Source organism: Phyllostomus discolor, chromosome X (assembly GCF_004126475.2).
Source record: "Phyllostomus discolor isolate MPI-MPIP mPhyDis1 chromosome X, mPhyDis1.pri.v3, whole genome shotgun sequence".
Lineage (NCBI taxonomy): Eukaryota > Metazoa > Chordata > Mammalia > Chiroptera > Phyllostomidae > Phyllostomus > Phyllostomus discolor.
Genome location: NC_050198.1, coordinates 51,572,417 through 51,593,900, shown reverse-complemented (window position 1 = coordinate 51,593,900; position 21,484 = coordinate 51,572,417). Strand labels below are relative to the sequence as shown.

The 21,484-nt window shown below is 42.5% G+C and overlaps 1 protein-coding gene across 2 annotated transcripts in view; it reads left to right on the top strand.

Annotated features, from left to right (window-relative positions):
- Positions 1–12,210: 12,210 nt before the first annotated feature.
- PAK3 (p21 (RAC1) activated kinase 3) overlaps positions 12,211–21,484 on the top strand; it is a 161,269-nt gene continuing 151,995 nt past the window's right edge. The window contains exons 1-4 of one of the 2 annotated variants that reach the window (XM_028522624.2): positions 12,211–12,415; positions 13,346–13,411; positions 13,531–13,640; positions 19,154–19,300. The gene's annotated coding sequence lies outside the window, so the exon portion shown is untranslated. The remainder of the gene's footprint in view (positions 12,416–13,345; positions 13,412–13,530; positions 13,641–19,153; positions 19,301–21,484) is intronic. The other variant, XM_028522625.2, reaches the window with a different exon arrangement.

Sequence of the window (21,484 nt, the reverse complement as noted above, 5' to 3'; positions counted from 1 at the left end):
GATTTTATTTATTTATTTTTAGAGAGGGAAGGGAGGGAGATAGGGAGAGAGAGGGAAACATCAATGTGTGGTTGCTGGGGGCCATGGCCTGCAACCCAGGCATGTACCCTGGCTGGGAATTGAACCTGTGACACTTTGGTTCGCAGCCCGTGCTCAATCTACTGAGCTACGCCAGCCAGGGCTAGTACTGTTCAAATTTTTTAATGCCAGTCCACTTGTTTCCACCAGAGATCAAAGTGATACATATCATGGAACCCTTTAAAATAGATCATTTTTCTGAGTTTTCCAATTAATCCTTTGTCAGTTTTCTAAAAGTAGTACTAAAACATGGTATTACTAAGGTGGCCAACTAACAGACACACATATTTTTAAATGTGCTCTGATCACTTGGTCTCAACCATTCTTTAATTTAGGCATCCACCCTCACTCCCTACCTCCTGCATGAACACCCAACTAAACCTGTGTACAGGAAATCACTATGGGTGATTCAGACAGACCTTAATTCTACTTCAGGATCCAGCACTTTCTAGCTCTGTGACCTTGGCCAAGTCTCTGAATATGTTTAAATGTCAGTTTCCTTATCTATAAATACACAGCTCTCTAGCAGTGTGAGTGGCAATAGTTCTCACCAAAAATATTCTTCTCTTATTCTCCCTCCCGATGCCTGCAGTGGCTTCTACATTTCCACCTCTGCAATTCATTCCTTTGAATCAAACATTTCCCATGCCAGAAGGGTCTTCCTAAAACACAGGAACCTAAAAGAAGCAATAAATGAAATTTCTGAGACTGTACTGAGAAACCAATCAGATTTTCTCCTTCCCAGACTCAGGAAGGAATTTTTTTAGCTCATTGGAGACATCCTTGAATTGAAGGATAGAACACGGGAAAGGAAAGAACAATTTAAGGCCAGTTCACGCCTGTCCTGTCCACTGGTCATTGCCTTAAACTGTAGAGAGAAGACGCTGATATCAGTGCACACATTCTTGTGTGGGGGGTTAAAAGTAGAATATAATAAAAATAATAAACTTATTTGAAGCTGCTCTTTTGGGGATTCTGGATTATTTAGATTTGACTAAAAAATCTCAGGAATCTGAAGGATGTGTTTCACCATCATCCCCTTCTACCAGTTGAATCCAAATACAGCCTGGGGGAGAGTAATAAATCCTCAGTTCCCCATGACAAATGTAGCTCAGATAAAGGCCTGAAATTTCAACTGTTGTATCTACCACCCCCCCCCTTTCTCTTAAGAACAGCTTTAGGGGGTGCATTTGCTTTAAATTACAAAAAGCCAGGTTAAGAGACTTTTCTGGCTTTACATGGGTGGTGCAAATTAAAAAGGGTCAAAGACATCCCAAGATTAATGGGAAAGTACACCCACCCTCCAGGTTACAAAGACACCCTATGTCTTGCAAAAAAGAACCAACACATTACCATGGAAATCTGCCCTAACAGGCAGTGCTCAAGTGGGAGTCAGAGCCTTTGTTAGCAGGGCTTTGTGGGGGCCATCACCATAGTTAATACAGTTAAGCTTTACTAATTCCCTGAATAGGGGAAAGGTCCATCTTGATTTGTAAGTAATTTGAATTTGAAAATATGTTTAAAGAAACACCATGTTATTACTCCCAAAAACCTGCAGTCACACTGTTGGTTGGGATCTGTGCTCTAAGCTGTCCTGACTCCTAAGGCCTTGAACAAACGGATAAGGGCTATAATTAGCATATTGGTCATTTGAATGTTCAGTACAGTTAAAATCCAAGTGTTAGTATACTCCCCTAGAAGGTTGTCACTTTCCTGTGTTTATAGTATTAATTTGCCTAGCAACCTGCTCCCTTTCCTTTTTGGCAGTGAACTTTAGCCTAGCATGTCAGAATTCATGAAATTTTCCATATTAACAGCTGGAATTAATACAGAGTATGTGTGTTGTGGGGAGGAGTGAACAACTTTTTTTTTAAGATTTTATTTATTTACTTTTAGAGAGGGAAGGGAGGGAGATAGAGAGAGAAACATCAATGTGTGGTTGCTGGGGGTCATGGCCTGCAACCCAGGCATGTATCCTGACTAGGAATCAAACCTGCGACACTTTGATTCACAGCCTGCACTCAATCCACTGAGCTACACCAGGACGGTAAAGTGAACAACTTTTTAAAACTCAACATTAACATATTTTAAACTTCTACTTAGCTGATCTTTAAAACCCGTCATTTGAGTCATATTTATTATTTGTTGAGTAGGTGATGCATTCTCTTGGATGATTAAAAGGGAGGAGTGGCAAGCTTTTTCTATTGCCCTCCCCCCTAAAGTGTCCTGATTGGGTAAAAACCAGAGAACATTGAATGTAATGAGTTCCTGGATAACAGAATAAAGATTGATAATATGGAGCTCAACAGGTGCTTAATTATATAGAAAACAGCACATTTAGATCTGCATCTACTAAACACATCTCTGATGGTCACCCAATCCTACATGCACATATTAACTTCATTTTTTAATTTGACATGAGTCCAGTTAATTTGAAGCGTGACTGAGTTATGTTTGGGAAGGTGGAAAGGGGAGAGAGAGAAAGGACTACAACTACAGTTTTACCCAAATAGTCAATGTCTTTATCATTTTTCTACGCAAGTGGAAGAAAAGAGCTATGTTCTTTTCTAAGCTGAATCCACCATAAGGCAAAAGGAGTATGGACTGAAGAAAAAATCTGGATGAAGTCTCAGAGAGGACCAAACTTAAAAGCCTGCCCCTTGTGAAAATTCTCCAATTCTGTTTTCTGGCCTTGTGATAGACATTCTGAGAAAGATGGCCAAAACTTATGCATAAACCTAAAGAGGAAAGAAAGATAAGCAATGAAATCTCTAATGCAGTTATTCCCAAACTTTGCTGTACATGAGAATATGAGGAGATAATAACCCGGGGAGACTTTTTAAAATCCCAATACCCAGATTCTTACCATGCAATTAAATTAGAATGTCTGGGGATCAACCAAAGACTACCAGAGACAAACTGTAGTCCCATAAAGTCAAATTTATTGTGGAAGTGCATTGAAAAGAAGGAAGAGAAAACACCTTTTGTAACTTTTGGGCTCTCACTAAGTGATTCTGAGGAGGATCTAAGGAAGCAAGGATGTCCTGGATTGATTGCAGTTTCTTGACTAGGAATTTGGGCACTGCCCTGAGGAGAGAGTGACTGAGCAAATGGAAATCCCCAGTAATAAATGAAAACAGTAAAGCAGGTCTGGAGCATCATTGATAAGGAAGCAGTACTCAAAGAATGTGGAGGTCATTATGGCTTTTTACAGTCACTATGTGACCATGGGAGAAACTGTATTTTCTGCTAATTTAGTGCCTGGCTTTATTTGTCTATCTTCCCCAGCTGATTAATAGCAGGGCTGTTTTATCTTAGTTCAAGCTGATTTTCTTTCATTCCCAAGCAAGTGTTGACTATTAGGTTTTGGCCTTTTTCAGAGGGATGGGCCTGAGAAAAAAAGTTGACAACGAAGTCAACTAACAGTTTTTCTACTTTTAAGCTGAGTTGGAAAATTACTTAATAAAAGAGTGCATGTAAAACCAGCGAATTATGAAGAAGGACTGCATTTCAGTTAGTAGTATTACACCGATATCAATTTCCAGGGTTTTTACAATGTACTGTGGCTGTGTAAAATAAAATTCATACCATAGTAGATCGAAATAGTGGGGAAAACTCAGGAAAAGATACCTGGAAACTCTCTGTACTATTCCTGCAACTTCTTGAGAGCCTTAAGCTTTTCAAAATAAAAAAAAAAATAAGACATAGATGTTAAGTAGAAGAACAAGTGTTGATTATCTAAATAAGGCTTTTTAAAAGTAGTCTGGGTTTATATATGCTCTCCCCTGATAATTCCAAAATCAGTTGTACCAATGTTTTCTAATGTGGGACTAGACTTGAACATGCTAGATTTGAATGCAGTACACAGTAGTGATGTCACTCGACATCCATGTCTAGCAGGTACAGATGCCTGTAAGGTTATAAATATGGTACCAGTTTGCACATCCACAAGATGGTTTTGAGTAGAGTATGGAAATATGCATTAAATATCCCCAGATAGGGAAAAGAGGATGAGATTTATGCTAGGTAAAGGGAAGGGCAGGAGGAAAGAAGGGCATAGAGGTATGGAAATCAATGAATATCAGGGAAAAACAGATCATAGTTTGATAGGGCTGACTTTTTGGGACATAAAGGAAAACTGATGAAAGAAGAACCTGAAAAATGGGTTGGAGCTATAGTATGACAGCCTGTATGTGATTTCTCTTTCTTAAATTAAGGGCTTTGGACTTTCCTTGTAGTATCTATTACATTTGTCTTATATCAATGTTACTTATATATGTATCTTTTCTCCACAACTAGATACCAGGGTCCTTAAGGAAATGGTCCTGTTTTGGTTCATTGTGTATCATCTGTTGCCCCTAGCTGTGGGCCTTTCTTTCACTTTGTAGGTGCTAATAAAATTGTCTTAGGAATAAATTGTCCTAGGAATGAATAATGTATTGCACAGATGCAGTTGATATTCCCTCTCTAGAATATCTGGGACCACAAAATAATGTTAAGTGAGGTGTTTACCTCCAGGAAAATGGAAGTAGCAGGTAGAAAAATCACACAACTCATCCCCCTCAAGCTCTCTTTGTACCTGACTTTGGTGACTGGGGATGGCCATGCCCTGCCATCTTTGACACATACACCCCACCACCTTACCCCTGGATCATGCCATGATGACATCCTGTAAAAGAGGTGATGTACCTTTCTCTAATCGATTTAGTATTCCCTCTGTTTAGCTTTACTGGAGGGTTGCAGAATTGCCTTCCCCCTCCACCACTTGTTCCATAGTTCTCTGAATTATAGCACATACAATGGCTCAGGCATGACCTGAAGATTATAGGTAAGAAATTCCTCAAGAAGGAAGGTTTTTTTCCCCAAAATTTGACTGATGTATATTATTTAAAGTGATCTCCACCATGCCTGTTGGTGATTTACACCCCCCTTCACCTTCTGAGAGAAATATCCCATTGCTCACCACTTCACATGGTTGGGTGTGGTGATGGGGGCCACTTCGGTTCCTGACAACCTCATTATGTGGTTATCAGAAGCAGACACTGCCTAGGTTGTCAGGACAACCAGCAGTGATTCAAAGCTTCCCTGAAAGGTTTGTATCTCTGGCAAATAATCAGCCTTTAGCGCTCAGCAGATGCTGAACTGAGCAGCCAATCACAGGTGAGCTGGGAAAGTATGACATCATAGTCCAGCTGGTCCACAAGAAAAATTAACATTTGTTGTTCTATTTCTTTCCTTGGTTCTTTGTTAGATTTTGTCCTCCACTTCTCCTTTCTGTTTCTTGTCTAGTAAAATGGGGAGAGAAATGAAAGCAACTTTCCACATTCAATTTATTCTGCAGTTTCACTTGGGTTGGGGCAGTGCAATGATCAGAATGCGTGGGGAAGGAATGCATAATGTCATCTACTGAGGAGCAAAACCAAACAGAGCATCAGCTCAATTAAATAATGTGGTTTGATATGTAGGACCATGTTAGAAATGGGGCTAATTAAAACCAAGTCAGAGGAGAGGGACTCCCTTATTCTCATACTAATTCATCCAGAGCCAACTGTAAGTAATTGTCTTCTGCTTTCACTTTGCTAACTCCCTAGTGGATGGGAGGAGCACAGGGGCTGTGGGCTTCTGCAAACTTATAGGTTCTACAGGGCAGGCCTCTAAGGGATGGCAACTGTAGTGAAGGAAGGTGAAGAGAGATCCTCCCATTCCCAAGGTCCCACCATCCAGGGAACATATGTAAATGAAGACTCATCTAGTCTATCAAGGAAGTATACACCTCTGAAATCTGTAAAATCCATCTCTTGTTTCATTATCCATTTTTACCACAAAAGAATCCAGGGGGCTAGGCAAGGCAAGTTTCACAGAGAAGAAAACTAAAGCCCAGAGAAATTTGCATCTTCCTTAAGGTTTCCTAGCCAGAAGCTAGACTAGTATCTGGGCCTCCAAAACTCTGAAGGCCCAAGAGGATGGTTATTTCCTATCCATGGGCTTCCCTCTTTCCCCAGCCTCTGTTTTTTAAGGGACCTATGATGAAACCTTTTGGCATCTCTGAGGCTCCTTGCTCTTTTTCCAAGAAGGCTATCTACCATGTTGCCTCCTAAAGAAGAGCTGGAACCCCTAAAAATGAGGGTGGGAGGCAGGCAAGAAGGGGCTCAATAGGGCCTGATCTCAGTGATGGCAATAGGTTGTAGTGAGCAGGCCCTGATGGAGAAGGAGTGGGTACTGTGTACCTGGCCGATGCCTTGTACACTCGATGCCAAGCCAAGTTCTTTTGTATTCAGAGCAGGAGGGAAGATTTTTTTTAAAGTGCAGCTGGTGTAGTAAAAGCTGTGATGACTGAAAGCCACAGAGATTCAGTCTACCACTAGGAACAATTTCTGGCTGTGGGACTTGAAGCAGGGGTGGGAATAGAGCCAGGATATCCTGGCTGCTTTTACCCAGTAGGTTGTACATTTCTGCCCTGCATCCAGTGCTTGTCCAGGTATGGCTCAGCTCAGCCTGGTACACTATAGCCTTTATTGAAACATTGGTCTGCAATTTAGACCCATGTTGTGATAGCACGATTGTTTTTGTTCATTTGTTTTGGTTTGTCTTGTCTTAATCCAAACAAGACTATAATTCCCCTGTTTAATGTTTCTTACATGCAAAATCCTGTGTATTCTTATTGTAAAAATATACAATGGAGAAATATATAAAGAAAATTGTTAATGTCCCCGAGCATACACACATACCTACATGTTTTCCTTCCCACATTTTTAATTCCTAGAGTTACCTTATTAGCAGTTTGGTGTGTGTAATTCCAGCTTAGACACATACTGCACACACAATTTTAAAAAATAAAATATTTGTATACATGTTGTTCTGTCACATTTTTTCACTCAAGTATGTGTCGATGTGTGTTTCTATGTCAACACATAGCAATCTATTTGATTCTTTTTAGCTGATAAACAGCATTCCAAAAAGCATATATACCATAATTGATTTAACATTTTTTTTTTATTGAGGGGCACATAGATTGTCTTTTATGTAATGTTTTTTTTTTCATTCTTACATAAAATTCATAACAAAGATAGTTGAACATATCTTGGCATGTGTATATGAGTACTTCCATAGTCAAATTCCATGAGTTGAAATTGCCTGGTCAAGTGACATGCATTTAAAAATTTCCTTGCCAACTTGCCCTCCACAAAGGCTGTGCCATTTTACACTCCCATCAATAACACATGTTCCCTTCTTCTGGAATTTGACTGGAACAGTTTGCAAATACTTGTTTTAGTTTATTTCTTTTGCAACAAGCCCCATCTCAGACCCTCTCATTTCTCATGTGACTCAAAGGGTTTGTTGGGTTGGTGGGAGCCAAAGAAGAAATACAACTGAAGATGCTATGTAGGGTAGTAGAAAGAACACAGAACTGAGAATGAGAGACTTGGTTATTAGGACCATCTATTTGAGGCATTGGACAGGCTACTTTAAAACCCTGGACATCAATTCCCTCGTCTGTAAAATGGAGATCATAATTGCCACAGCCTTTGTACACTGCTGTGGTTGTTGTGAGGATCAAACTGGGAGATACTAAAGTGGTTTGTAACTTGAGAAGCAGGATACACATGCCAAGTGGTAATTATGGTAGTGTTATTGTAGCCTTAAACTAATGAGCTTGGGGGAGGGAGAGAGGGACAGCGGTAGTTTGGTGGGAAAAATTGCACAGATGAAATCTCGAAGAAATTTCAGCTTCCCTGAAAGTTCCCATGCAGTTGTCCTGTATTCTTGGAGAACAAACCACATTGGAAGTAAAGACTGTTTTATGATATCAAGAATAAAATAGGTTATCTGCCTTTCACAGGAAGACTGAAGTCCTTTGTGTTAGACCTGACTCCTAAGTCCAGACCTTTTTCTATGACACTACTATGCTTTAATTTGTCAAGCACCTAAGAAGATTGTGGCCCTGTGCTACTTTCTATAATCACCAGAAAGAGAAAAAAGATACACATGAAATGTTTAAATAACTGTGTAGGGTGACTACATAAATAGCTCTGAGTTATAGCAGAGGTATACAGGAGGATTAGAGTGAAATCAAGTACCTTTTAATTATTATTTAAATCAATAGACTAGAAGACCCAAGTTAAATCATTAGCCAGGAAAATCCAGTTATATATTTCTATTTCTTAAAAGAATTCTAATTGTTAAAAATAACTCAGATAACTACATTTTACAAATCAGAAATGTAACATTTAAGTAAATTACATTAATTTTGTAGATCAGAGGGTTTTTTAGATTAAATTTACCATGATGTAAAAACAAAAATTAACATGATAGGTTACTTTTTTTAAACCCCAAAGTTAAATTAAAAGATATCTGTAAAACCATTGGAAGCAGAACCATCCTGATTTCAATCTATTAATAAGGGATTTGAGAAGATGGTGGTGTGTGTTTTTGCATCAGAAGACAAGTAACCACCATGCCAAAGCAAAAGCTATTTAAAAATGCCTGATTTTTAAAAATCACCTATCTGGTATATTGGGTTTTTTTTCAAAGCAAACATGTATTTTAACCAAACCAGTAAAACCATGCATCATATTAGTAAAAGCATGGACTTTGGACTCAGATCTAGATAAAAATTTCTGTTGTGCCACTTTCTACAATGTTCATGTAATACTCATGTATGCATAAGTATATTTTAATTAAGGAAAATAAAAAGTAGGACTTCCGGCAAGATGGAGGAATAGGTGGATGCACCGTACCTCCTCGCACAACCAAGATTAGAAAACCAATAATTTACAACAATAATTTACTATCAGAATAACACCCAGATCCGGCAGAGGATTTATCTGAATGGAAGTCGGGCAGCCAAGAAGTTGAAGTAGACGCGTTCATCTGGACTGGTAGGAAAAGACGAGCCTGGCAGGCGCGGGGCTGACTCGGGTCGGCGGCGCGCGGAGGTCGGGGGAAGGTTTGGCGCGAAATCAGCGCAAAAGCCATCCGGTGCGCAAGAAGGCAGCGGTGATCCCTGAGTACGCAAGCTGCGGCTGGCAGACCCAGAGGGGTAGCGATTGTGGACCAGGGCAGAGCTCGCGGCCCAGAAGCCCAGACAAGGGTCTGAGCCCAGAGGAACGGAACTACCGCCATTGTTTTCTCCCGCCCCGCCCCCACAATAACGTCACAATCTAGCGACTGGGGTGCCCAGCCCCGGTGAGCACCTAAGGCTCCGCCCCGCCACCGTAACTAGAGCAACCAGACCGGAAAAAAAAAGGAGAGACAAGGGGGAAAAAAAACCATGTTTTCAACAGAGCAGATCAGTCCCCCAGGACTCATCCTTTTGAGCGACCAAGAATTAGCCAGTCTATCAGATGCGCAGTTCAAAACACTGGTGATCAGAAAGCTCATGGAACTGGTTGATTTTGGTCGAAATTTAGATGAAAGAATGCAGATTACCATAAAACAGATGCAGGAAGACACGCGGAGGAGAGCCAATAGTGAAAGGAAGGAATATGAGTCTCAAAACAATACAGTGGACCAGAAGGAAGATAGAATCAACCAAGCAGGAAAGCATGATGAAATAAGAATTCAAAAAATTGAGGAAAAGATTAAGAGCATCCAAGACACCTTTAAACGTTCCAATATCCGAATTATAGGGGTACCAGAATTGGAAGGGGAAAAGCAACAGATTGAGCACGTATTTGAACAAATAATAAAGGAGAACTTCCCCAAGCTGGCAAAGGGAACAGTCTTCCAAGAAATCCAAGAAGCTCAGAGAGCCCCAAAGAAGTTGGACCCAAGAAGAAACACACCAAGGCACATCATAATTATATTAGCCAAGGTAAAAACGAAGGAGAGAATCCTAGAAGCAGCAAGAGGTAAGGGGACAGTCACCTACAAAGGAGTTCCCATCAGACTGTCAGCTGATTTCTCCAAAGAGACCTTACAGGCAAGAAGGGGCTGGAAAGAAATATTCCAAGTCATGAAAGACAAGGACCTACATCCCAGATTGCTCTATCCAGCAAAGCTCTCATTTAGAATGGAAGGGCAGATAAAGTGCTTCTCAGATAAGGTCAAGTTAAAGGAGTTCATCATCACCAAGCCCTTATTTTATGAAATGCTAAAGGGACTTATCTAAGAAAAGAAGATAAAGAAAAGACATGTCCTTGTAAAAGGACAGCAAACTCACAAATATTAACAACCACACCTAAAGCAAAACCAAAAGAAACTAAGTAAACAATTAGAACAGGAACAGAACCACAGAAATGGAGGGCACATGGAGGGTTAGCAGCAGGGGGGTGGGAGGAGGAGAGAGGGGGAAAAGGTATAGAGAATAAGTAGCATAGAATGTAGGTTGAAAATAGATAGGGGGAGGGCAAGAATAGTACGGGAAATGTAGAAACTAAAAAACTCATAAGTATGACACATGGACATGAACTAAAGGGGGAAATGTGTGTGGGAGGGGGGTACAGGGTGGAGGGGAGAGAAGGGGGGAAATGGGACAAATGTAATAGCATAATCAATAAAATATATTAAAAAAAAGAAAATAAAAAGTAAATGCAAATTGATCCTTTAAAAAGTCTTGAGTATGCAGTTCACTTAGTGTTTGTCTCCATCTTTTATGCCTTGCAAGTGTCATTGTTGTTGTTTTTCCAGTTCCCAGTATCATCACATTTTAAAATAAATTAGTCCAAAGAGGCCTCCTATTCTCTAATTTTCCTGGATGTTGCCTCTGGTTATCTAGAGGCCCGTTGTGTGACTTTTCCTAAAAGGACCTGGGCAGATATATTAGTTCACTCTCAGTCTTGAAGCTTATTTTGTTGGCATTGTGGAGAGCTGATTGCTAGATTTTATGAGGAGTTGAGAAACTTGGATAAACAGCCACTGGGAGTGTCATGACCCATTTTTACCATTTAAGTATGTGAGGATATGTTTATCTTTATAAAAAGAAGTTTGAAAGGGGAGAGGGGAAATCACCTATAATCCTCGTACTTTAACCCAACGGCTGCAGTTTTGTGTTCTTTTCCAGTCTTTATTTGCAAGCATATTTTATTTATTTTTTAAAGATTTTATTTATTTATTTTTAGAGAGGGAAGGGAAGGAGATAGATAGAGAGAGAAACATTAATGTGCAGTTGCTGGGGGTTATGGCCTGCAACCCGGGAATGTACCCTGGCTGGGAATAGAACCTGGGACACTTTGGTTTGCAGCCTGCGCTTGATCCGCTGAGCTACGCCAGCCAGGGCTATTTGCAAGCATATTTTACATCATTATAATTCGAATGAACTTATTATTTTGCATTCATTGCAATTTTTTATGACAGTTTAATTTGTCCTCTCTGGGTTTTACCATAATTTACATAAGCTAGCCAAGTCATGAGTTGGGGGTATGGGTTTGGGTATAGCAAAAGATAATTTTTGGAGGTAGATTTTAGGCTTTGGATACCAGCAAAAGTTTGAATTCCTAAAGACAAGAGAAGCGACGGAAGGTTTTAGAGAGAGCCACACTTTAATGAAATTAAATGTATCTATATATATCTATACATATACATATATATAAATTTGAAGTAGATTAATTATTTTTTGTGTGTGATGCTCTGTTTCAAAATGTGTTCCTTGTGTAGAAAGGTCGTTTCCCTATCCAGGTTGTCATCTTTTTGAATCCCAGTGCCCTATCTGCCTCTCTGAGTTTACTGTGTATTCCAGAGAGTCCATCAGTGATACTTGCTTGACTGACAAGTGGTGTCCCAAACCCAAACCATTTTCCTTCCCAAAAAGTGCCCGTATAGCTGGACAGATTTTTTCCCTGTAAACTTATCTGAAATTTAAGTCTTCTTGAAGAGGTCAGTTAAGGAAGAGAAATGAAATACACCCCTCCTTCCTACTGTCAGATGAGCCTCTCTCTCGATGGCCAGACCTCTGTCTAGACAACCCTGACAATATAGAAGTTTCCACCTCCTTTTCCTTTCCCTCTCCCTGAAACCTCCTCTTCAGTTTTTTTTTCCCCTTCCTAGGCGCTTCCTGCCTGGAAACAAAAGATTGGTCCCCAGTAGCCCATTCAGGGCGATTTTAGTTTGATACTCATCCTCTGATTGGCCTATGTGCGGTGCAGAGCTTGGGGTGACGTCATAGCAGAGAAGGGCTAGGGAGCGGTTGTCGAGCTCGGGCTCTAGCTCTGGGCTGGGCTGTTTGGGGTCTTGCCTGAATGGCTGCAGCTTTTCCCTGCCTGGAACAAGCGCGCAGGTCCAGGAGGAGATCCAGGGGTGGGGAGCGGGCTGTACCAGGGGATGAGGCTCCCCAGTCCCGCCAGCCCGAGCGCTCAGATGTAGAGGAAAGGTCTTGACAGTGTCGCTGGACCAGTAGCAGGTAAATCCCAGGACTTATGGAACCTTACTCAGGGGAGGGGATGGCCGCTGGGCATTTCTCTTATACAGCTAGGCAGATTTTCTGCCTTCTCGGGTCCCCCTCCGGGAATGCTTTGAGTCCCTGACAGGACTTCCCCGGAGCTCTGAGACTTAGTGCTCCATTTGCACGATCCAGGATCGTGAACGAGGACTAGTGGGTGTGTCAGGGCCCTTCCCCGAGGGATTGGGACCCTTCACTGAGTAAAGCCCTAGACCCATGTATTGGGGCCTGGGCCCCTGGAGGCATATCTGCCCCAGGAGCTACGTCAGTCTGTAAACCTTATGCCATCTGCCCGCCCCCTACACCAGCCACTGTTACAGCAAAGGCAGTGCCCCCCCACAAGGGGGAGGGGTATGGTGGAGGCCCTGGCAAGTCAGGGGTGAGGGGGTAGAGCCCAACCTGACAAACAGAAAAAGTGACGGTTTTTTTTAAAGGGGCGCCTTTCCCCCTTTCCATTATATTTCTTTATCCTCTTTCCCCTTTATTGGTGGGGGGAGTGTAATGGCAGGAGGACTCATTTCTTCTCCTTTGGGGTTTGAAATTGTGCAATAATGTCCCTAAAAAGCCTTAGGTCATTCAGTTGTCTGTTGTCTTTTCTGGGGAGGGGGTTCATTATGTCCTTTGGCCCTCCCTCCTTCCCTGTCCTCTCAGCTCAGAGGGAGCACTGCCCTTAGTTTTTTAACTGGATTTGGCAAGATTACTATCGTACTTGTGGGCAGATGGAACATTTTAGATTCTTATTCTCAGCAGCTTTTCCTTCCTTAGGTAGTGGTTGAGGGGTGGGGTGGGAGAGTGGCATGAGGGTGGTGCCCTGAAGGGAGGGAACCAGAAGCTCCATTTGTTTTTTGTTTTGTTTTGTTTGTTTGTTTTGTTTTTGGTCTCATCTTCCAGAATCCACTGCCAGACTCTGGACTTGAGGGTTCTGGGCTATGGTCTGTAGAAGCAAAGGAGAGAAGGGTGAGTGGCTTGGCTTTGGGAAACATGAAGGGGGTGGTTGCAGTGCTATTTTTTAAAAATCGGCTTTCTGCTGGGAAGCTTTTAGCTGTGTTAGTCTTGCTCACCCCATGGTTTTGCAGACTCAAATCCAGGCCAACTGTATGGCTGTCTGAGGTGTTGGAAAAAGAGGAGGTCCATTCCTGTTGGTGACAACACCGTGGCCCTGTTCTGAGATGACCGAAGTATAAAGGTCAGTGCGGTTTTCACTGGGCCATTTGCAAAATTATAACTGGGCAGGTCTTTGTTTTGATACTTGAGGCCTCTAATCATAGGCGCCTTTGGGAAAAAGGAGTTAATATGGTAATAGACAATTAATAGGCCAGAGCTTGGAGAAACAGCTGTTTAAGCCTCTGTTTCTGGATGAAAATGTCATATCCCCTGCCTCCATGAAAGGCAAAATAAGAAGAGATTGGGGTATATGCTGAGTAAAAGCTGACAGCTGAGAATCTTGAGGACAGAGGGACCTTGTGATGTCATGGACCAGACCTTCCAAGCTGGCAAATGAGCCTTGTAGGAGAGACCTAACAGAAAAAACAAGTTTCAGCTGTGATAAAGGTACAGGCAAGGGGCCATACACCCTAGAGGATGTTCCAACTAGGTGACCATTCCCATAGGTTGCAGATTTCCTGGTTGGAGGTGGACATGGTATACAGAGCAAACAGGCTATAGAGCTATAGGCTGAGGTCTTTTGGGTAGAGCAGTGGTCATAACAAGTGAGGGGAATGAGGAATAACTGTGGGGATGGGGAGGTACTGTCTCCATTAGAGACTTCACTGTTGTGAGTCCAGAGACTAAGCTACTTGAGATCTAAGATAACATCCATAGCAAAAATAAAATAAAAATAAATAGGATGTAGAAATCAGAATAGGCAGGTAGATTGGATGGAGTAGGCAGGAACAAAGTGATAGAAGAAAAAATATCATCTTACCAGGAATCCAAAGGCCCTTATATCCCTGATGAGATAGGGAACTGATGATTGAGGCACCTGTGGCTCAGCACAGACTTAAAGGGAAAATTTCTTGGTATTTAGGGAATCAATAGTATCCCCATTCATGTAATACACCTTTAGGAGGCAGTTGCTTTTTGTCAAGGGAAGAAGAAACTCCATGAGTGGCCATCTCAACAACCAGCTTTAGCTTTCAGGGTAAGGAGAAGTGAGTGGGAGGGGCAGGGGTCCAAAGGAGACTGAGGGTGCTTTGAATCTGTCCAAGACAGGTAGGTTGACTTCTTTTACATGGTATGTGCCTGGCCCTTGCTCTAGGAATAGGGGTATCTGCTAGTGCTCAAACAAACAGAAAAATGAAGCCCTCATTCCCAGGCAGCGGCCCATGGGACCCTGTGTGGACTGAGGGATGGCGACAACAACTACCCTAGAAGGTAAATGTAGCTGTCAAGGCATCTGGGGTACAGCTTAAGCTTTAGCTTCCTTGTTTTTTTACCAGCCTCTCCATCTACCAGAAACCAGTTGGTTTCCTCTACAGGGCCTGGGGTGGACTTCCCTACCAACTCATCACTATGCAGCTTCTCCAGCAGGGGACAGGATGGGCTGAGTCCTCCATTACAGGTGTGAAGCCCTAGCTTTGGATAACAGCCAAACATGTAATATCTGATATAGGGATACCAAAGAACCAAGTAGACTCCCAGGTATGGCTGTCCGTTTCTATTTCCCCTTAGTAGCAAAGAACCAAGTAAACTCCCAGGTGTTTTCATCCCCCAGCACCTAAAAATGTGTTGCTTCCTATCTGGCTCCAGGACTTTGAAGGGAATTTTGATTTACATATATGGTGATTACTGGAGTCAATAATACACATAGGAGTTTAATTGGAAATGTTAGTCATTGCAATGCATCCATGTCTGATTTTCACATTCAGTCAATTACCTACAGGTTGGGACAATATGTGCTGCACCCAGGGGATGTGATAAGGGGTAAAATGGCCTAGCTCAGGGGTGTCAAGTTTATTTTTACTGGGGACCACATCAGCCTTGTAGTTGCCTTCAAAGGGCCAAATGTAATTTCAACTCCTTAACAGTTAAAAAGTAGTTACATTTATACAACCCTAAAATTATTTTGGCCCTTTGAAGGCAACCACAAGGCTGATGTGGTCCTCAGTGAAAATGAGTTTGACATTCCTGGCCTAGCTATTGCTAGGTCTTGCAGGTGGGAAGCAAAATGGGAGATGTGAACCTTGAACAGTGGAAAGAGATGAACAATGTACTGGTGGAGAATGTAAATGATTCCAAAGGCGTGGCCATAGAGAAGCCTGGGAGAGTAATCACTGAGATGGAATAGGATGATATTGGAGGCCACAGTGGAGGTGAAGGCCAGGGTTTTGCTCTGAGGTGGGTTGGACTGGATTTGGAAAAGGAATACTTTTAGGCACTAGTGCACCAGGATCTGATGTGGAATGAACCCTGGGAATCAGGAGTCAGTCGACCTGTTCTCTGTGTTTCTGGGTCTCGGTTTCCTTGTCTTTCAAATAATTGGGTTTGGAGGAAATGGTTTCTCAAATGATTGTGATGTTTTAGGAAGTAGATCCATTTGTTTTTGGTAATAAGGACAGGCCCACTAAACGTCAGCCCTCTCCCCCAGATTTACCCTTTCTAAATCACACTCCTTTCTGCATGCTTTCCATTTGGGGGGAAACAGTACCAAACAAACCTGCAACCCTATTCATCTCTTCAACAGTATGACTATACTTTTATTTTATGTGAATGATAAACAATAGGGAAAACAATAGAAGCCCAGGTGGAGAATCAAGCCCACAAGAAAACCATGTGGGGATCTTATACAGTGGGGAGTGGCAGTACAGAGATTCACTACTGGCCCTGACTCCCTGAGTTTCATAAAAGAAGAGCTTTGAGTGAGGGTGAATGAAGGGCCTGGCTTGGGGTGTGGATCATTTCCCCTCTATTTTTCTCCCTCATCTCTTTCTGAGCCAGGTGAACTGTTTTGGAATTCTTCAATCCTCAAGATACCTACCCCTAATGATCAGCACTATCATATCCACTAGTGACCTCAACAGAGATACCCTTAGCAGAGTTCCCTATACATCCATCACATAGCTCAGCTCTGGTGCCAGTGCTAGACACTTGTGAAGCCCTTGCTCTCTGTGGAGAAGGGCTCCAGTTCTTCTAACTGGCCTGAAGTAGAGACTTAGGTAGCTATGGCTTCTTTTGGCCCTTCTCATGTATGAATAGGGCTGGGCGTTGAGAGAAGGAGCCATTCATGCCCCTACCTCCAGTACTCAGTTTGCTTCTTTGAGCCTGAAAAATGCTCCAGAATTCCTTCCCAACTATCCTCAGTGATGGTCCGGGCACTTGCCATGGGAGGAGTCTCTGATAGAGAGATTGGTTGTCTACAGCTTCCTTCACCCCACTCCCAACAAGGTGGCAGCCCTAGTCCCCATACAGAGATGCTGGCAAGAAGTTGGAATTTAGCAAGGTTGGGTTGCTAGTAGGCACAAGATGTGTGTACTGATCTCTACCCCAGCCCCTGGAAAGAGGCTGAGCCACAGGCATACACACAAGGCAGTATAGACACACCACATGACACAGACACACAGTGTGGCATAGCTGTGTGACACACAATGTGGATTAGCCATATGGTACACACACAGTATGGAATAGATGCAATATTCGTACAGCACAGTACAGGCCCACGGCAAGAACACAATACAGTACTGATATGATGCACATACACAACATGATATAAACATGACTGCACATATACCCAATATAATACAGAGTTGATATACACACAACATAGCATAAATATGATTTGGCACACACCCAACATGGTATAGACACACAAGGCACCCAATACAATGTGGTACTTGGAGCAGCACAGATATATTCCACCCCCCATGTTCTCACACAAGACACACCACCCAGGCTGACTCTATGGGAAGACCCTGGTGGGAAGGGTGTGGCCACCAGGTATAGCACTGCATCTGGCCAGTTGCATCTGCACTGGCTCCAGTTGTGTAACTGATGAGTTTGAGGCAGGCTGCATGGAGTTAATAAGTGAATGAGGAGAGGTGGAGGCAGGCCTAAGGAAAGCTCTGGATCTTGTGCAGAAATCTGGAGGTACTTGGTTAGTACAGGCTGATGTATCTCCCCTCCCCTCCAGATCTTCTAGTGCTGCTCCCCACCCCTATGGGTGCATGCTGCCTCACTGGGACTAGCCCTCTGCCTTGAGAATAGGCAAGCTTTTTTTTTTGTGGCCATCCTTCTTGAGCCCTCTTTGAGCCCTGCCCCTCTCTGGAACTTTGACAACCCTCACTCCCCTACCCGCAACTCACTCCACTGCAGAATGAGCTCATGCAATGGGGGAGGCTATAGGCACACCATTCACCTGCGCAGTGAGTGGGATTTGGAAAAGCTTCTTGGAGTGTGCATGTGGGCAGCACATAGGGAATGTCAAGGCCACTGGGGGCAGATGTGCTCTGGAGTATTTCTAGGAGCGAGTGGAACACCTAGGGTATGGCTTGGTCTTTTATTTGAGAAGGTTGTATTGAGAATCATAGGGCTTTTCTTGGTTCCCTGGGGCTCTAATTTTGTTATCTCTACCTTTATATATCCATCTATCCTTCTATCCTTCTATCCTTCTATCCTTCCATCCTTCCATCCATCCACCCACCCACCCATCCATCAATCCTGACTTTGACTTAGGACCTGTGTATTCTGGTGTCCTCTAATAACATGTGCACTAGCCTGGATCTGGCTTTATTGGGAGATCTGCCTTTATTGAGAAGTGCTGCTTTTCTTTGAAGAAAAACACTGTGGAGGGAAAGGGGGGAATGGTAGGAAGGATTTCAGAGGTTGGGATTTTTGTTCAAGGGAAGTTTGTTCTCCTCCCTGAGAGTGCTAAACCCTTGAGAGGCTCAAGTGAATGTGAGGAAAGGCAGAAAAGGGAGGGATTAGAGAGACTCCATCTCTTTCATGGTTGGACACGGAAACCTTTGTGGGGAAGATAGGGTAAATTGCCACATAGACACACACACACACACACACACACACACACACACGCACACATAAATTAAAAATAAAACTCTAGTATATGTTTGCCCTACAAAATCTTGGGAAAATTATAAAAGACATCTATGTGGTGGAGACGGGGAAGGCAGAGAGAATTTCCAATTAGGATCAGAGACCGAAGCCCTCCACAGCTGTGAAATGGTATAGGGGACTTCAGAGTGCTTCCTGCACTAGTGAAGGAGGTTGGTGGGATGGAAAATGGAAATGGAGGTGAACGCTTGGAGTTGAGTGATGAACAGCAGTGCCAGGACTTCCGGAAGCTCAGGTATCCTCAGAGCCCTCCTGTATTTGCCACCATCTTTCTGTTTTCCATGGTACACTGGATTGTACCTCCTCCAGTAAATATACAGATATTTCACAACTATCATATTTGATTTAGTCCTCCCAATGATTGTCCAAGATGACTGGGACAGGTCTTTTCTACATGATAGCAAACTGATCCAGAGTAGTAAAGTGACAGCACTTCTCAACTTGAAACCCCCAGTTCAGTGCACTTTCTGGACTCTTATATAACAACACTTTTTTACACTTCCCTGATTCTCTGCCTTTTGAAGGGATTTTCTGAAATTCACTGTAGTGCATGTGTGATGTTTGAGGGGTTGGATAAGGGAGTAGTAGCAGGTGGGAAAAGAGGTTCCTGCTCCCCCACAATACTTCTCTTGGCAGGTTTTCCCAAGAAAGAACAGCTGATTCCTTGCATCTTGTGGCAGCTGGTGTACCCAGCACTGAGTTCATCGGAGCTGAAGGCAGCCTGGCCCCTTCTCATGGGCAGCACCCACCCATGCTGAGGTCCTGCAGTGGTGGTGGTGTGAGGTGAGTAATGGATTCCAGGGCAGGGTGTTAGGGACCTCTAAGTTCAGGTAAATCTCACCTTTCCATAAGAGCTCCCAATTTCAAAGATTTTGACTAGACCTCACCAGCCGGGCTCCAGGTCATGGCCCCTTATTTCTGGGAGATTGTGCCCAGTACAGCTGCCCTTGGTCTCTTGGTTCTCCCATATTTAATATGGGAATAACAGCCCTGACCTGCATCCTAGGGGGAGCAGGAGAAACAAATTCACGGTCACTTACAAGTCATTTGCTAATGTTAAGCTCCATCCAAAGAGCTTCACTGTAACACAGACCTGCTTCCTATCAAGGTGTCATTTCCTTTTCCTCCTGCTTTCCTAATGCTAAAGTGGTATTTCAGACATATGCCACAAATTACCAATTGGTTCTGGTAAATTCTAATACCTCAAAACCTTAATTGTACCTGCCTATTTAAAGTATAACCCACAACCCAATCCATCCAAGCTTCTTAACTTACACCTTCCAGAACCTTCTGTATGCCTTCTTACCCAACCAGGTAATACTTCCTTCCCCAGCTCTCCAACACTTGAATCTGGCAGACAATTAGTTCTTGCTTCTCGACCACCTAAAATAATTCTTGCATGGTTTCTGCAGTACTCATCTTAGTAGGTAAACTAAACCATAAGCTCTTGAGGGGTAGGGACTAGATCTTACCAGTTTCTAGTCTCTCTTACAAGTGCCTGACTGCTTCCCAGCAGTTTTTCAATTTGAGCCTCTTTCTCTCTCCCTCTCTACTTCTTTCATGTTTCTTGGCCTGATTCTCTGATCATCTCTCTGTCTGTTTGCCTCTCAGGAAGCTGTTTTAACTTCCTCAGTTGGCTTCTCCATCTGGCCTTCTTTTGCTATACACTGTACTCCAGCCACCTGTTGTATCTTACCATCCCTCCATCTGTATGCCTGGTCTTCTGTCAGTTTTTTTGTCAGTTATTTAAGCAACTCTCATATTGTCCAAGTCAAAAATAAACAACCAAATTAAAAAAAAAAACACCCAAGAGAAAAACAAGCTAAATTTAAAAATAAACAAACAAGGCATATAGAATCGAATTCCCTTCCACACTGAGCCTGTCCTGGGGCCTACAGGACAAAGGAAAACTGCAGCTCAGCAACAGGTGTTTATATGATGCCTTCTCATGAAGGGCAAGCTCCAGAGTTTCAGCTGTGAAATTAAAGGTATGAAATTACAGCCTGGCTGATACTGATGCATTCAACTTCTAGAGATGCTGTGGTAGGGGATCCTCTATAGCTCTTGAACAACAGAAGGTAACTAGAACTGGCTAAAATAAGAAGCAAGTCCCTGAGTCTCTGCTGAGTGTTCTATGACAGCTGCAATAATAACATGTATTTATTGACTAGCTACTGTTGTCAGCACCCTACTAGGCATTTTACTTGCCTGAAACAATTTGATTCTATTGCAAAGAAGGTATGTTTTTTTCTAATAGGTACTATATTTGTTTTTCATTATAAAAATGATACTATCTCAAGGTATCATCAGTGTTTTACTCATGAGGAGATAGAGGTTGAGAGGTGCTAAGTAACTTGCCTGTAACTGGACACATGACTTTGGGAGAAGATACGTCCTGAAGAATTTCTAAGATTCCCAAATTATTTTGATTCTCTTCAGTGCTCACACTCCCATACTCATACACTCACACAGTCCTATTTACTTCTTTGACTCATAATCAGTGTTCATGCTGAATACATAGTGATGATCATTCTTACCCCCCACCCTCATAAATAATCATATTTATAAATTCAGTACATACAGGCACATTCTTATTGCTACACACTGACACCTACATTTATACATTCATATTTTCATACTGACACACAGTCACACTTGCCATACATCCCACTCTCACATTCTCATCCACTCATACCTTTATGTTTTCTTATATTCTGACACACTCATAGTCACGCTTTCACAGTCACATCCACACAGATGATAGAATCACCCTTAACCCTCAGTTTTCTGCACCGTTTTATACACACTCTATACACAAATACATATTGACTTTCCTCTGCTTATTTCTCATAGATATACATACATTCAATTTCATTCCCTCCAACACATTTGCACTGTCACTATTTCCTTTTCACATTCATTCATTATAACTCAGCATAGGGATACATGCATGCTCACATTTATATA